Below are 5,686 nucleotides of genomic sequence, written 5' to 3'. Positions count from 1 at the left end.
ACATCTAGTACACTTGTCCTGACTAAAGTTGGTCCTCACCTGCCAAAGACCCTGACGATGACGCTGGCTTGGGCTCCACGATGACCTCCGTTCTGCCGCCCTGCTGGTCTTGGTCTTGTTGCACCGAAATGGTTGCCTTTGCTTGATACCCTTGCCTGCGCTTGCCCCCTTTGCACCAAAGGGGAAACAAGGACTCTGCGCAGGCCGGCGTCCGCCTGGCGCCCGCCTGGCCCTGGTCGTCATGGCTTGCGTCATGGGCACCTCGTGAGGTACCCCGCCTTGATCTCTCTGCCTCCTCGCGAGCCAGCCTGACGAGGCCGTGTCTGAGGAAGCCTCCTGTCGTCCTTCCCCGCGAGGCTTGGCCCCTCGCGAGGGTCTTGAGCATGTGTTGATGAAGATGGGCCGTACTGGGCCACTCCTTGAGCCACGCCGCAGGACGCAGACAGGTAAGTCTGGGTACACCCGTTCCTAGAATGCCGACAGTATGATTTAGTTTTGAGTTTTGCTTTATGATCCTTCTATGTAATCGAGTCCGTGAGCCATATTTAAAACAAAAAAAAAGCTACCCAACTCATCTCCAGGAGTCTCCCCCATTGGGATTTCGTTGGCCGTTAGATCTTGGTCAATCCGGTCTTAGGATTCATCTGAGGCATTGGATGCTCGCTGCTTTTGCTGCTCATTTTAACTGCACGGTAAGTTTGTATGGCCAATGACCGGTGGGCTCTTGTATCGTGCGTATTGGCTGGGTAGGTCATTTTGAGGTGCGGGTGCCTCCTCTCCTTGCGTGCCGCATGCTCGTCGCACAGTTTGCGGGGGTGTGGGGCAGGTCGTGCCCTCGAAACCCCGTCGGGCAATCCCCTCGCCTTCACGCCACACCCCTCCCCACCTCCCTCCTCGATCTCTCTCCACAGCACGAAGCCACGAACCCTAGCCCCCTCCCTCTCCCTCGCGTGTGCCGGTGTGCGTGAGTAATATGGCGGCGGCAGGGCTGGTGACCATCAGAGGATGCCATGTGCTAGCTGGGGTGTTCCACGGTGAGGAACGACCGCGCTGGACGCTGTCCTACCCAGCCACACATGGTTTTTCACGCAGATCAAATCTGCCATGGTAAGGAGGGCCAAGATCTGGACAGTGCGCCTCAACCACGCCTTCGTCTTCCACCTGCTTGCTGATAGAGAGATAGCAGCAGTGGTAGGAGGAGCCTGGGCGGAGAGGGGAGAAGTGGGCAAGGGGGTGCAGAGCCAGGAGGTGGGGGTCGCCGGGTGAGCACAGCCGCACAGGGCCTGGTGCCGCCGCTGACAGAGCAGAGTGGCGGACCACAAGGGGGTGCGATGGGGTGGCCGAGAGAGCATGGCATCCGGCGAGACAGGCGGCTCCCAAGCAGGGAATGCAGCGGCGCTGGCCTCTCCTCTCCCTGCCTGCCGCTATCCTGTGTCGTCACTGCCGCTGTTGTCCTGCGTCGTCACTGATGTCCCCAAGTGCTTCTCTCCACAAATGGTGCCACCATGTCCAGATCAAGTCAAGCGCCAGGTGCAGGTACCTACTGATTTGATTTTGTTTAGCATTTGTGTGGAGCTTGAATTAGATCTATGTAACTTGGAGATGCTTTTTCTCTGCACGGATACTTGCAGACATATGGAGGAAGATTAGATAGTAATTCCCATATGAATTTGAACGTACAATTCATAGACGTCCTTCAATTGCATTACAATGATGACATGTTTGTTGTTGTTCATATTTCTGACAGGAAAATAGAACACGTGCACTTAACTTGTTTGAGGAAATTCCATCTCGAAACAAGATTTGATTAGGACTTGTGTTCTTGATGCTCTATCTGTGGCTAACTCACTACAACAGCACAGATGTAAAGGGAATCCATTGTAAGAAACACAGGTAAAAAGGCATTTTCCTTGTTCTTACAGTTTTGGATCAAAGTTCACATTTACCTTGAGTGTCTCTTTTTTTGGTATAAAATGGATTCAACAACCAATTTTATCTGAAGACCAAACTATCAGTAAGGAAGTGCAAACTGAGAGAAGTGGGCAAAATAACTTGAGCAAAGAACTAATTCTATGAAATGCTACTTTCCAGTGATTTGTTGTGGCCTGTTAATTTTTCAGTAGGGAGCTTGAAGTTTTAATGCAGATAGGAAGTTTCATTTTTATTCTTATCCACAGGCTTGCTAAATTTACATTTTTAATTTCATTTCTTTCTGGAAAGAGGCAACCTTAAACAATTTGATTTTTTTTACCAGAATCCCTCTAAAACCAACCAACAACAAATATGAAATGGCATTGCATTGTTATATCAGTGGTAAGTTCATATGCATATTCTCCGTTTCTCTGGAATTGGTCGAAAGTGTTTCTTCTGCTATTGATTCAATCACTAGGCTTGTTGCCTTTGTTGCTGAATTTTGCATTGCTACTGGAAGACACTGCATTGTTGAAGGAGTCCATTGGGGACTGGAGTCAATGGCCTACAACATGGGCAGGCACGTGCGCTTCATGATTGTTGTTGGTTAACTGAGAGTATATGATGCTTCGAAGAAATGATGTGCATAATTCAGACTAAATCTTGCTGGTGGCAGTGAGGAGTTTCTTTGGCTGCAGCACTTCGATTCTTTCTCATTGTCAAATTTTGTTCAGCTTTTCTTCTCATATTTTTTGTTTGTTTCGGTGTGCTATGTGCATCTTGCTGGTGACCCATGCATTAGTCATGCCTCCCCGTTCTGCTGTCCATAGAAATATTTTTTCTCTTCATCACCTCTGACTTTTATTAGCTCGAGCCTTTGTAAGAGGAAGTATACGATCTGTTCTGTCAGCTTTAGATTCTTATAGATTACCCAGGTGTTGTTTATGGATCGGAGTCATTAGTTCATGCCTATATTTGAAAAAAAATCTATATGTGCAAAGAACTGCATTATTCATGCTGACATTACATTTCTCTTTTTCGGACTGGCCTACTAATGGTAGCCTCACTTCTTCTCCGCATAGAAATTATCTTGAGGAAGTTTTAAGTACTAAATTGAAATAGTACTTTGGTGTGTACTCAAAGAAGAGGCTACCATATTATTTGTTCTTACTTACGGTGGTAGCTTCTTCTCTGTGTAGAAATTATCTTGACGCAACTAAGGAAGACATTGGTCAGGTATTTTTTCATTATACACTTCACGGTGTATGCACTAATTTCTTCTTAGCTAAACAAACTTGAATCTTATAAATGGTGCTTGCAGGTCCATCGACATTGTCGGAGTTGTCACTTTATTGCAGTGTCTTATTTTCAGATCTCATGTTCCTCAAGGTAATGGACAAGAATGCATTTTTGGTAGTATGGCACCATTACAATATATTTTCTACTATGTCGTTCATTTCTTATGCACCATCTTTAAGGAAGCATAGAGAATGTTTGTTTGCCATTGTTATAAATCTGTATCTGAATATTATTTGTAGATTTATGTTTGGAAACACTAATCATGGTAATGTTTTTGTGTGTGTAGAAAGATTTGCATATTTCATATACTAATACAGAAATTGAACAATTGTAAGAAATATGGTTGGAGATGTCATGTAAACTGGTAGTTTTCTTAAGATGATAATTGTCATGTTATATGATATACTATTAGGTTATTTGTAGTACTACTGCATTTTCTTATATAGTTATACTAATTTAATGTATAGGTGACAAGGCATTGGAGCCATGATTTACTTAGTAGCTTTATTGGCTGGCATCGAACTATTTGGTGCTACAATTATTGTAAATGTCTAACTTTGTAAGATATTCATAATTGGTTCATCATAGTATGCTTAGTTCTGTGCCTTGTTTCAGAGGCTTGCTCTCACCTCTCAGTACTGCTCTAGACAGGGAACGTTGATGACTCCATACAGGTAACTCTTTTGAAATCATTGACAGTATAAATATACAGTTGTGTGATTAAATTTGAGGTTATTTATAGTTCTTAAACCAGCATATGCTTTCATTGCCTTTAGAGCACAATTTATAATCAAATGGAAACAACATCCCTTCCTTTACTCGGAACATGGCATCTAGCAGAGGAAGATGAGTACTATATATGTATATCAGTATATCGCCATCTCTAAAAAAGGTTTTTGTCTATGGCTTTCGCACATTAGGCTTTTTTCCAATTGTGTTCAGTACAGAAAGAGCTTGCTGGCATGTACAGGAGAATAGGCTACATATTCTTGAAATGCAGCAACTTCCTAAACTAAACCGTGGTGATGTACTCTTTGCCGCTGATTTATTGAGATCCAGCTGAAAATAAGGGGAGAACAAACGTCATCCTGCCATTCCAGTTATCTCATATTTATTGAGAAAAGTTACACAGTTTGCTATTGCAAAATACTAAAATTCATGTATGTATCTGGCTTCATTATGGAGTTTAGAACAAAATCGTTGGAATTCTTATGTTGAGAAAAGTTCAATGGAATATTATTATTATGTGTTATGAAGGTCATACAGAGAATATATGTAGTGCTATGAATATAAATTAGAATATATACGAAGGTCATACAGAGAATCCTTGGTTAATGCATTGGTTTTTCTTTCCCATTCAAAATGATATTTGAAGATAAGGATATAGTATGAGATGCTTTAGGGGTTTAAACAATTGGTTAAGATTAAACACATGTGCCGAATTGCAGTCCTTCGTCCAAATTTTCTTGATAATGATACACCATTTGGCGACAGGTTTTAGAAAACTTCAAATTCCACTAGAGATTATTTATTTTTATGACATACAATTGTGTAGCTGTGATCAGTGAGAGTTTAAGTTATAATGGAAAAAGGATCAGAAATGCGGTTTGTATGACCGAAAACATCTTAACATATGGTTTATTATTTATTATGCTCTGTGCTAGTGAGATCGGTTAGTAATATTACACATAATACATTTTTTTCTAGTTGGGGCCCTCACCCTCTTAAGCATGTTTCTTTAGTATACTGGTTAATTGTGACAGTGCATATATTTGAGGCCATCATCAGGTCTCCACTGTTATACATTTATCTTGCTACTTTGTTGTTCAAATTATTATTTTGGAAACTATTTGAACTCTTCTGAACGCCATTTTTTCTTATTGTTTTTCTTTATAAGTTTCTCCAGGATGGCAATTTCCACCTGGAAAAGCATCAAGGTCGGTGATCCAATCTGTGTTATATAGGAATCTCTTCTTCGATTGAGGCATGGCAGCAGATGATGCATCTGTTATATGTGTGCCAGAAGGGGGATCCGGTTGCTTGATTCTGTATGCACATTCTGTAAATAAAACTATGGAATGCAGCTTTGAAATTGTGTTCTCTGTGATCTCCCTGCCAAACAATATATTATCTTCTGGTTCTTTAATCTTTGTTATACAACCTATAACTATCCAATATATTCTTTGTAAACCAACTCAAAAGCTGTGAAACGATGACCACGTCTGCTAAGACAATCTTGATATATTTTTTTGGGTCTATGTTTCTCTACTGAACTTTAGGGAATCACCTATTGCTGAAACATTTGCCCATGCTATGTTTCTCTACTGAACTTTGTTGTTGTTGTTATTGTTAAACCATGGGGAGGGCCTGGTTGCGACGAAACGGACTGGAGGGCGGCGGTGGCCGAGCTGGCCGGAGACTGGGAAGACGGCCTCTCCTGGTCGACTGCGAACTAGGGGAGCGTTAGTGGGGTGGC

At 42.4% G+C, this 5,686-nt stretch overlaps 1 long non-coding RNA gene across 4 annotated transcripts; it reads left to right on the top strand.

Moving 5' to 3' along the window:
- Positions 1 to 757: 757 nt before the first annotated feature.
- Positions 758 to 5,454, top strand: LOC119290969. Of its 4 annotated transcripts, XR_005142130.1 has the most exons (7): positions 758 to 1,536; positions 1,748 to 1,893; positions 2,255 to 2,313; positions 2,432 to 3,147; positions 3,233 to 3,300; positions 3,826 to 3,884; positions 5,108 to 5,454. It is a non-coding gene; the product is annotated as an uncharacterized LOC119290969 (long non-coding RNA). The 4 variants fall into 4 exon arrangements; XR_005142129.1 differs by having other exon boundaries at positions 759 to 1,536; positions 2,255 to 3,147; XR_005142128.1 differs by having other exon boundaries at positions 1,748 to 3,147; positions 5,117 to 5,454.
- The last annotated feature ends 232 nt before the right edge of the window (positions 5,455 to 5,686 follow it).

Source organism: Triticum dicoccoides, chromosome 4B (assembly GCF_002162155.2).
Source record: "Triticum dicoccoides isolate Atlit2015 ecotype Zavitan chromosome 4B, WEW_v2.0, whole genome shotgun sequence".
NCBI lineage: Eukaryota > Viridiplantae > Streptophyta > Magnoliopsida > Poales > Poaceae > Triticum > Triticum dicoccoides.
Note: the sequence above shows the minus strand (reverse complement) of the source record. Positions and strands in the feature narration are given on the sequence as shown.